Here is a 12,336-nt window from a genome sequence, read left to right as displayed (position 1 = left end):
ATCCCCCTTCTCTCTCTCTCTCTATATATATAACCCTACATAACCCTAACCCTGACACTAACCCTTATGTTTACTTAATGACTCATTTTTTCACTCCAAATGTCCCTCCAATGACGGCTTTAGTAAAATTACAAATATATAGAGAAAACAAATTGGGCCTTCTAAGAGAAATAGAACGTGAAAAACGTTAAGAGGACACCAAAATTGTCCTTATTGTTTTAAAAAAGTTTAAAACTCCAAATGTCCCTCTAATGACGCCTTTAGTAAAATATATATATGTGTGTGTGTGTGTGTGTGTGTGGCGCGTGTGCTGCGTATGCGTACTTGATGTGGAAAAACAACTGTATTTTATTTCTAAGATTGATTTGTATTGTTTGGAATCAGTGAAAAAAACTATTGAAAAAAGTGCGTGCGTGCGTGCGTGCGAGCTTGCGTTGGTGGTGTGGGCGGGTTTAGGTCACTGGGTTAGGTGTCGTGTGGTTTGGGAGGGGGGGGGGGGGTATTTGTTTTATGTTACAACTGATTTCATTTTTGTTTTCATCGATTGTACAATCCATGTAATGAAAATGTTTTGAATTCATGTCAAGGAAACAAAACTGTAGTTTATTTCTAAGATTAATTTGTTTTGTTTAGAATCAATAAAAAACAATTGAAACAAAAGGGGGTAAATGGATGAGTAGGGTATGCGTGTACGAACGCGTGCGTGAATGGGTGCATGTGTGTCTGTATTGTTAAACAGCCAAAACGGTCATTAATATCTTAAATTTATTTTTAAAATATTTTTAACGTTTTGAAGTACAATTATGATTGTAAATAAATACATCTAGAGCCAAGTGCTTGAAACTGGAAGATATGAAGCAAAACTAATTTTGTTGTGGTGTTAGAAAAGTTTTGCACCTTCTTTTTCTTTAGTATTTTAACGTACATTTAACGAACGACGAAAATGTCATAATATTTCATGACATTTCATCTGACCGTTTTCACAATTTATTTCTGTTTTTATTTCGTCAAAGGCCGAATCTATATTGTTGTCATAAATTCTTCTCCGTTTTCACACTGTGTTTCACAATGTTAAATTGGGCCGTTTTCACACTGTGCTCCACAATGTTAAATTGGGCGCTTCACACTGTGCTTCACAATGTTAAATTGGGCGCTTCACATTGTGCTCCACAATGTTAAATTGGGCGCAGTGTGAAAACGCCCCAATTTAACCTTGTGGAGCACAGTGTGAAAACGCCCCAATTTAAAATTGTGGAGCGCAGTGTGAAAACGCCCCAATTTAATATTGTGGAGCGCAATGTGAAAACGGCCCAATTTAACATTGTGGAGCACACTGTGAATCTATCGTTATTCACAATGCGAAAACGCCCCAATTTTACATTGTGGAGCACTCTTTGAATCTATCGTTATTCACAATGTGAAAACGCCCCAATTTAACATTGTGGAGCACACTGTGAATCTATCGTTATTCACAATGTGAAAACGCCCCAATTTAATATTGTGAAGCACACTATGATTCACAGTGTGATTCACACTGTGAAATTCACAATGTGACCACACTGTGAATCTATCGTTATTCACAATGTGAAAACGCCCCAATTTAACATTGTGAACATTCACACAGTGAAATGCCCACCACACTGTGAAACACCAAACACACTGTGAAACGCCCACAATGTTAATTTGGGGCGTTTTCACATTGTGACACATTATATTGTATGAAATTATCACACTGTGAAACGCCCACCACATTGTGATACAAGTTTAGTTTTTGAATTCTATGTGAAATATTTCAAATTATATAAAATGTAGTCATGTAGAGCTTAGTACGTATAAATACGAAGGAGAAAAGGTTTATAATCAATGTCTCACTTATAAACTCAACTTTAATAGAAAGATATCGCTGAAACATCTGAAACTAATACAGTAATCTAAACATATACATGTTAGAGCCTTTATGAGGTAACTTAAAATGTATTTCAAAAGCTTATATTTATTTTTCGCTCAAAGGATTTATGAACATACATCCTTTTAAGTATACCAATATTGCAGTAATACTATACTTACAAATAAACAAATTTTACTCTGTGAATGCCAACATATTGTAAACGAGAATGAAAACAAAGACAAATGAATCCAAACAGTTTACATTAGATAGTAGAGATACTTCTGAAAACAGAACTTGCTATCTACAGTGAAATCTCATTATAATAAGCACATTGGTGTCCACTGAATTGACCTCTTTATATCAGATATCTCATTGTACTAGGGTTTAAAACAATGAATTACAGAAAAACATGGAATTGTGAAAAAAACCTTGCCGTATCAGTTACCTCTTAATACACGTTATAGAGGTTCTACTGTATAACATTGAGGCATAGATTACAGTGACGGCAAACAATTAGCACATATCATTAATATTTCCCTGAAAATGTATTTTAAAGGTGTTAAGAAACTCGTAAAACATAATAAAAGCACATTAGCATGTTACAGCAGTATAAAAAATAGTTTTAGAGCTTCTCTGGCAATATCTCTTAAACATTTTTGTAGGTATATTACATTTATGAACATACATTTTATGGCTAGTCACATTTTCCAAGTATAAAATATCCACACATGATTATGTAACTTTGGCAATTGCAATGTATCAGAAAATCTTTGGCACATACAGGTTCTTCATAAACCTATTAAGATGAAAACAAGTTTCAAAACATCTCTGTCAATACATCTTGAAAAAAGTTGAAAACATATCTAATTTAGGCAGACACGTTTTTGCTTTTATGGCTACATAAATCTCTACAACTAATACTAATAAATACCTGAAGATGAGAAAAAAATAGCTTTTGCTCATGTTTTCACAAATAAATAACCATACACTCTATATACGGTGGCACAGAAAAAAAGCAGAATGGCATACATAAATATATGTACTTCCTAAACTACATAAGTAACTTATGATTTGTTTTGTTTTGTTCTAGCGATACTATACTGATGTTAGGATATTATAACTAGATGGAACTTCCGACTGTGTAGTCAAAAATAGTACCTCCACTATCATGCAATTTGTTAAAGCCCGAATTATCATCCCCCAGATCTTGAGATATCACTTCAGTCCACCGTATGGTGTATCACGTACGTCAGGTCTGGTGTCGCGAATATACAGTGCAAATTTAAAACTTTCTATAATATTCTATGTGCAGTTAAAAAATTCTTCTTCCCCTTCTAACGGAGATGGACATTTTGTACCTCTTGCTTAAAAGGTAGCAAGTTCCAAAGCATGATGAAATCAGGGAGTCCTTGTAAATTGTATTTGGAATTGCTGGGTATGACCATGGTTGGATGTTAACACCGATAGAAGGTAGATTTTGAGAAACTCTGAGTGCAGGTTGACAGTCCCGTACACCATCACCATCTTAAACCATGCCCTGCGTTCTCGGAGAGATGGCCATTTGAGATGTTGCAGCATTGGTGCGATGCTGCTGGTATGATGGTAATGTCCAGTGACAAACCTTGCGTTGCGGAGCTGTACCATTTCCAGCCTGTGTATGTTGTCCCGGGTGAGGATCCCACACTGTGCACGCATACTCCAGGATTGGGCGAACAAGAGCAAAGAAGAACAACGTTTTCGTCTCACTTAGGCAAGGCCTAATGTTCCACTGCAAAAATGCACCGACAGAGCTGGCTTTATTTGTTGTTGTCCTTATGTGATCTGTCCAATTCAGGTTGCTCTTGAGGTGAACATCAAGATATTTAGCAGTTTCCAGTCTCAAAAAGTTGCCCTTGGATGCTGTATGACCATTTGACAGGCTTTTTCCTGCGTGCTACCCTGGTGTCCTTCAGTTTTTGGCCCATCTTCCTCTTATTTTCTGCGGAGGTCACTCCTAGCAATCTTCCCATAGCATATTCTATGATGAAGAAAAAAATAAAAATAAATGAGAGAAATGTTACAACTTCGAATTCAACTGCTAGCATGAACTTGTAATCATTAACAATGATAGGTGATGAATACAAAATATGTAAAAAATCTGCATATCCACCCTACATTACCTGAAAAGAAATATCATAAAGTAAATGTTTTCCTAAATGACATTTTGCCCTCCCAGACATTACAAATTATTCGCTTTTGTGTTAACAAGATGCCACGTATAAAACTAACGTACATTGTAAACGGTTGTTAAAGATATGCTTGAGTAAAAGTATAGGTTCGTAAATCATAAATTTGCAAATAAACATGCTGTATAGCATCGAATATGAGAAAATATTGCTTAGATACCAGATTAAAGGTTATAGTTTCATATTTTGGACTTTGGTCTACATATAATTAGTCAAAGTCTGAAATCAACTGAATTTAAAAAGAAAACTTTAAAAACGACATACATTCAGCAATTTATTATGCTTTTTCTAATCAAAAGCAATTTCCCATTAGCATTGTTAGTACTATGAGCCAAGGGGCACAAAGTATATTTTATAGTAAAATGCCTCACCAATGATGGCATCCACCTTGTCTTGGTCAAGCAACTGCTTCCCTTATTCTCCTCCTTTAATCTAAATGCTGAAACTATGCTGTCTGCCATCTCCTCATAGGTAAAGAGCATACCCATGAGTGCAAGAACAGCACATGACCAGGATTGCTTGTGTAGCTCCAGCATTCCCAGCTGCACTTGGGTCAAGTTTGTCCGAACCTCATGTATGGAACTGTGGAACAGAAAAGAAATGTCAAGTATTACTGAAAAGAAAAGCACGTTTACAGATTTAAATAAAATAATCAGACATACGCAGCCTAAATTTGACATACTCGGTATGCCACACTTCGCAACCCTACGCAGATCGAGTGTGAAAGTTGTAGTACGACACAGTTCACAACCAAACATTATTCATACTACTCCTAGCTCAAGGAAACGCTAGAAAGACAAATTTTCATACATTTTTGGACATTATTATTGAACATATGTCATTTCTAGTGAGCTAGGCCTATATTTTAGTTTTATGCATTTTCGTCCGACTATTTTTTACCGACAAAAAAACATGAAATAAATTGTAGCAAAATTTGTTTCTTACCTGAATTTTTTCATGACTCGGAATATGGGATCATTCTCTTTAGAATCTAGGGTTGATTTGGTTCATATCTGGAAATATCTGCACTTTTCTCGGCAGAGTTTTGTGATATAGGGTCTAGTCCAGCGCCTAAATGCCGGGGCGGGGGGGGGGGGGGGGGGAGGGGGTACTCACGTATATTGGGTATACGGGGATGTGCCGCTCGAAAAGATGACTTTTTCAGGAAAGATCCTTAGACATGGGTCCCCTTTTCATTAAAAATATCCTTAGACATGGGTCCTCTTTTTCATTTATTCCTTTCCCCTCTTTTCTCCCTCATTTTCTCCGGGATTTTAGGATTTGCTCCTAAATACTCGAGCCTACATTGTAAATGCCTAAATCTCTACCATCTCTAAATAAATCTGGGGCTTAAACAATGCCGGGGAATCCTTCTGTGATTGCATTTCCAGTGTACGAGGTGTACGTAGCTCGTAAACTCAACTAGACCCCGGGGTACCACATATATCAGGACCCCATGGGCCCTATATCGGGTACTCATATGGCATAATGCGCGCTAGGTATGTTATCCGCCCGTATAGGGTTCGTACCCCCCGGGAACTTGTAGCGCTTCGCGCGCTGAAAATGATATGATCGGCAGATACCCTGCGTACCCTCTGCCCAGCAGCCGGGCAGCAGCGGGGCTCAAGCAGGGAGCTATATAGCCGATGCTTGAGAGCTTGTGTACGGGTACGTTAATTAAAACAGGAAAAGTCCTTCAATTAAAACAGATGCTAGAGGTGCCAGCGCAGTATAATAATGTTGCATGGCGTTTTCATCTTTAATATGTGTAGCCTACTTGTAAAATACATGTAGTATGGTACAGTTTACTAATAAAGAATTTTATCGAGAAACTGCAAAATGATTGGCCATTGTATTATTACACACATAGGTGCATTACTATCCTTGCTGTGTATTAAAAGCTGTGCTATTGATTCTCAACATTTCAAACACCACTGTACAAAAATCAACCAATTTCTCTCAAAATCGGTACTTAAGTGACGATTGATGACACCTAAATAGCAGTAAGATACATTTTTTCAACTTTCTGATGTTAGAAGGAATAATTAAAAAAATCAAATTGTGAGTCCACTGTCAAACTTGCCGATCAGCCGCATCGGCATAACTGTGTGTATCTGTGTGTTATGAGTGTATTGACTATTCATGTATTTAAATGCCGCCTATTAACACGTAGTGCAGTGCTAAAGGTCAATACGCATTAGCGTTAACTCTCTATATGCTTTGCTGGAGTGTGTTATTACAGCTTAAAAAATGTAATATTTGAAATTTGAAATCCTTAGACGTGGGTCCATTTTTCACAAAAAAAATCCTTAGACATGGGTACCTATTTACAGCAAAAGGACCCTTGGATGTGGGTATGGGTTCGGAGGTCTCAGCCGCACACCCCCGTCCGACTATAATCTGAGTACCCCCCCCCCCCCTAAAATGGCCGATATACACTACTTAACAGTTTGTGTGTTTAACATGCTCAATTGTAATGTCCAAAAATGTTTGAAAAAGTGTCTTCCTAGCGTTCCCCTGAGCGAAGTACGTATAGCAAAGATGATACTCACCATTCAATCCCAGCAAACACAAAACGTTTTTAAAACGTTTACAGAACGTTCTTATCAGGTTCCGTACGTCTTCGTCCATATTAAACGTTTAAAAAACGTTTATATAACGTCTAAGTTGGGACCTTACATTCGCTGCGGAGCTAGGTCTTTTGAAGACGTTCAGAAAACGTTTTTTGGACGTTACAAATTAAACGTTCTTGGATAGGTCCTGTAAAACGTTTACAGAACGTTTTATTCAGACGTATTTTGTTGAATTTATTTTTTATGTCCAAATAAATATTTCTTAAAAAATACCAGCTGGCGAAATTAGACCACATGCATACGCTTGGGGGGGGGGGGGTCGAGGTGTGTCAAACTGATGCACTCCTGTGGCGTAGAGATGGAGGGAGGCACGTGCATGCCCCCAATAATTTTGAGGAAAAAAAATAGAAAACATAAGGTGACATTATTTGAAGAAAAAAGAAATACATAAGGAGTGACCCCTCCCCCTCACATAATGTTTGTGCCCCTCCCCCCCCCCCCCCCCCCCCAGCCCAATCAGTCCGACCGCGCTACGTCATTTACTATGCTCCATTCAACCACGTGTATACAAAGTGCGTACGCACCGTATATACGTACCACTGTATAGGTCAGTGAATCGTATCCGGCGCGGCCGGTGCGGCGCGCTCGCTCCAGAGCTTGCCGCGTGTTTTAAACTGACTGCCGAGTTGACTGCTTGATGACGTGACATCGAGATTTCAAATAATCTGTTAGACTGCGACACCGAGGTAAGCGTTATTTTAACATTTTGATATCTGTAAGGAATTTAAGCTTTGTTTGATTGATTTTGAAGCATGTAAAATGAAATAAAATATTGATTATTTGCATTAAAACTAAAAGTACGGCAGACTCTATGTCGCATGTGCAGGCCGTTGAAACTTTCATTGCATTGACTGGTATGGTAATTGGGTAGGCTAGGGTATGTGCACACATAACTCCAGGAAGCTCCGATGCCGAACGGCGTCGGAGCTTCTTGGAGTTAGTGCATACCTGAGTTAGTGCATACATAGCTGCATTACTATCCTGGCTGTGTGTATTAAAAGCTGTGCTATTGATACTCAACATTTCAAACACCATTGTACAAAACTCTTTCACTAAAAATCGGTACTTTAGTGACAATTGATGAAACCTAAATAGCAGTAATAAAATACAATTTGTTCAACTTACCGAAGTTATTTTGTTAAAAAGAACAATTTAGAAATTCAAATTGTTTGTCTACTGTCAAAATTTGCTTACAGCTAGCCGCATCGGCATGATATAAGTGCATTTGTGTATTATGTGTGTATCGACTATTCCTTTTGAGCAAATGCTGCCTCTTAACACGTAATGCAGTGCTAGAGGTCAATACGCATAGTATGGACTCTTTGCTGGAGTGGGTAGGTGCGCATGGCTCGTTACATTACATGGTAATCGGATGATTAAAACAGTTGAGTTGTTAACTTTGCTGTCTGGAAAAATCATGGAAAGTTCCCATCGGGATTTAAAATGCTATTTCGTGAAGAAAATAAGTCCCTCGACTACCAGCTCATTTCTTGACTTATTTACTATTCCCTCAATAGCATTTAAAATCCCACGGGAGTGGAACATTCCATGCTTTTCCCTCCACCACCATTTAGCAACTTTATATTATCCCAACCCCGATTACAACAGGTTTGTTTTTTAGGCAATTGAAATAGCTCCCAAACCACCTTTTTTGTATGGATATTGTTTTTTAGAAATACCGAGACCTAGATTTATAGTCCTATCTTGTTCTCAATTTCGTCTCTTTAAACAAAAATCTTTTTAGTTCAGATTACACATTATTTAAAGAAATTGATTTCCAATAACGTAGATTAATAACTTAAGGATTGATTTGTTTTATTTTTACATACAGGCAACTATGTGAAAGTGCAAAAATATCGCCAGGAAGGCAGAGGACACGTCAAACCTGGTATCGGAAGATGATGCTGTGTAGAAGCGAAAGAGACGTCTTTCCCCCAGAGATTTAGCAAATCTTCTAGTGATTCCGGAAGTGACGCTGGTAAGTATTTGTCTCTTGATGGTTAGTAGTGCTTGGCTCAGCCAGAGACTTATAATTTACATCTTATTTCTCGTTTTCTTCAAAATCCAACAGATGATGAAAACCTAAGATAATTTATTTGGGATAGCTAGACCTGCTTTGTGTCCCAGCCATGCAAAATGATGATTAATAGATGTGGCACCATTCCGGCAAAACTGGAAATTAATTTGTAATCTAGGCATAAATTTCGGACAAGAAGTTTGCATTACCCAAAAGTTTGTTCAGTTTATGAGAATTCTTGTCATGTCTTGATATCCCTTTTAACATCTGCAATGTGTCTCTGTTTTTCAGATCTTGAATCAGTTCGGACCCAAGAAAACAACATGTACACGGAGGAACGACTAAGGCTGTGGCAGCAGAGTTACCAATGCCGAAACTGAATGCGAAGTCCAAGTCCACATCGCATTTTTCAGTTCCAACCCACAACTCCAGCAAGGGCTCGGGCTTCGGAAAGTAAGTTTTTTTCAGATAGCATTTCACAAACGAAAGTTTCTGAGGTTTTTTTTATCATCAGAACATATACTGTAGAGCGTATAAACTAACAAAACAACATTTGCCATTTGTACTAAGTTGCTACACTAAAATACTGTTGGATTGGATAAGTGAGGCAGATTATCTTGGCGTACATGTAATTTATTTCATTAACAAGGCATGGGTATAGTTTTCTTACAGAAGAGTCGCTTTTAAATCCTTACAGTATGTATACTTTGTTGGAAGCGCTGCACAGGTGTCGTCTTTGAAGCTGGGTGATATATTCCTGAAGTGACTAAATTGGACAGCTATCAAACATATCTCTCCAAAATATCCTATTAATTTGCTGTCAAACTTTTTAATGACTTGAACTGTTATTATAATGTATTTTATGTGTCTGTTTTTTTCTTCTCAGGCAATTTTCAAGTGCAGGTACTGTGTACGCTGCAGAGGCTGGAGGAAGGGCAGCAGCAGCTGACGCAGTTGGTACAAAAACTGCTTTTGTCCAAATCGGGAGCGGCCGTTGATGTGGAAGACCTGAGGGAGCCGTTTACCGAACCAGTGAACACCAAATTTTCATTCAAGGTAGATTAAGATACCTTCATTCAGGGGCAATGCAAAAATCCTAAAACTCATATTGAGACCAAATTTGACCATTTCAGCTAATAATGGAGAAACTTTATCAGCGACATAACAGTTTTGTTGGTGCATCTTTTTGGATTGAATTGCCAACATCTTGTTGAGAATGCAAGACAAAGTTGTATAGGTCTGTAAATTTACTACTTTTTGTAAGGATGCTGAAACCGATGGCCCGAATTCACAAAGGAGGTTTGAGCTCAAACCTTGGTTTTCGTACGTCATATGACGCGTTTTATGCGTTTTTTACAAACCTGGTTTGTAAAGAACAAAAGGAGGTTTGGCGAAACAAAAGGAGGTTTGAGCTCAAACCTTGCTTTGTGAATTCGGGCCAATGTGTGTGCTGCCAAACTCTCTTATAACCTTGTCTTCCATATTCATAGACCCTTAAATTTGAGTATTCATATTTGCCTGTTAATAATTCATATCAACTAATTTCTATCAGTTTATTGTAAATAGCTTTTTGTAGATTGTTCATGTGTTTTGTGTTGATTTTATATTTGAAGTAAGATGCAAGGTCCAATGCAAGGCTTCTGGGAAATCTTGACCTGCCCACTAAATCTTTGGTCGATCAAAAGGACAATTTTGTACTCGGATTTAAAGGGGAAATCTACCCTAGAAATTTCACTGCTTCAATCAAAGGAGACAAATTTGAACAAAATTAAAAATAAGAAATGGGCAAACTCGGTAAGGAAAACAAAGTAAGGAAACTACACTTTTTTTACATTTTCTAGTAAATTACTCTCGGCTATTCAAATTGACAATGCTGATGACATCTTGAGTAGCTCTAAATTCACTTTGTACACAAAATTTCACATTTTCTAACCCCCATAGTCAAAGCATGTTGTCTAGAAAGCTATTCGTCATTAGTAATCTGAACATACTCTGATTAAAAGCTGTGGAAATGTGTAACTTTAAGGAAAATTTAGAAAATATGAATGTACAAAGTTGATGGATAGCTACTCACAGTTGGTGTCATCATTGTTGCCAATTTGTAGAGCTGAAAAGAGTGTAGTTCCCTTGTGTTTTTTTGCCGTACTTTCACTTGAAATGTGACTTCTTAAAATAGTCACATTTTTATCACTTGTAGAAGTTGATGAGAAAGTAAATACATGTACTCTTTTGAATAGTTATAATTTGCACCGGATGATGAAGCTAATCCTGGGTGGAGGCACATAGTTAAATCGGTTATTCACATGTATTTAATGATAATTTGTGACATTTTGTTAAAAGGTTCTGGTGAATTTATTCACATTGAATTTGATATAGTACACAAAAAATTAAATCCACTATTTGGTTTTACCAAAGATCAAGACTTATTGTAGAAAGATTTCTTAATCATTTGCTGGGGCATCTTTTTGGCATGAATTGCCAGGTTCTGTAAATAACTCAAATTGCTTTTATAAAGTGTGTTACCAAAGTTGCTATATGTGTACTGCCAAATTATTGACACTATTCAAAGTATTCATTTTATCTTGCCTTGTATATTCATAGAGACATAGACCCGTGAATTATATGAGTATTCATATTTGCCAGTTAATGAGGCATATCTTCAACTCATCTATCATTTTCTTATGTTTTATTTGTAGATTGTTCATGTGTTATGTATCTATAGTTTTAAAGGGATAGTTTAGTATTGGTCAAACTTAACTTTAAAACCAAAACCTGCACCATCACGGTGCAAAGTAATAATTACAAACGGCCAAGTAAAGCCCCTGTTATTATCAAAATGACCTGTTACTTTCAGTTTCTGCATTTAATTTTTGTTAAAATACTAATTAAATATCTATATCCATTGCTTTTTAAAGAACTATTCAGATTTTTTCTTCTTCAAAGTAGTCTTCAAGCATTTTTAATATTTTGAATAAAAATATATTTATGGATATTTCAGCCGTTTGTGAACCAATATTGATCAAAAAACAATTTATTCTGAATATTAGAATTGTATGTTCTTTCGGGGGCACTTCGGGAAATACCAATACTCTTTTTCAAATATACATGATGTACTGTATTGCCAAGCCTTTGTACATATTTTGTAAATATGTTTGATAATAAATTCATAAAATCAATCAAATACATGTGTGACCTAGCGTTTATTAAAAATTCACTGTATATTGGACGTTCTTAAAAGGTTTTCTGAACGTTCTTAAAACGTTTCCAGGACGTTCTAGACGTTCTTAAAAGGCTTACTGAACGTTTTAAAAACGTTTCCAGGACGTTCTAGACGTTCTTAAAAGGTTTTCTAAACGTTCTCAAAACGTTTCCAGGATGTCCTGGACGTTCTTAAAAGGTTTTCTGAACGTTTTCAAAACGTTTCCAGTACATTCTACACGTTCTTAAAAGGTTCTCTTGGACATTCTAGACGTTCTTTAAACGTCCTGGAAACGTTCTAGACGTTCCTAAAAGGTTTTCCGGACGTTTTTAAGGTTCTTAAAACGTTCTTAAAACGTCCCAAACGTCCGACAG

At 36.9% G+C, this 12,336-nt stretch overlaps 1 long non-coding RNA gene across 1 annotated transcript; it reads left to right on the top strand.

Annotated features, from left to right (window-relative positions):
• The first annotated feature begins 7,305 nt into the window (after positions 1-7,305).
• Positions 7,306-11,944, top strand: LOC115919922. Its single transcript, XR_004062059.1, has 4 exons — positions 7,306-7,432; positions 8,578-8,724; positions 9,055-9,216; positions 9,650-11,944. It is a non-coding gene; the product is annotated as an uncharacterized LOC115919922 (long non-coding RNA).
• The last annotated feature ends 392 nt before the right edge of the window (positions 11,945-12,336 follow it).

The sequence above is a fragment of the Strongylocentrotus purpuratus genome, unplaced genomic scaffold, assembly GCF_000002235.5.
Source record: "Strongylocentrotus purpuratus isolate Spur 01 unplaced genomic scaffold, Spur_5.0 spur5_scaffold_7, whole genome shotgun sequence".
In the NCBI taxonomy this organism is placed as follows: domain Eukaryota; kingdom Metazoa; phylum Echinodermata; class Echinoidea; order Camarodonta; family Strongylocentrotidae; genus Strongylocentrotus; species Strongylocentrotus purpuratus.
This window is presented reverse-complemented; position numbering and strand designations above follow the sequence as displayed.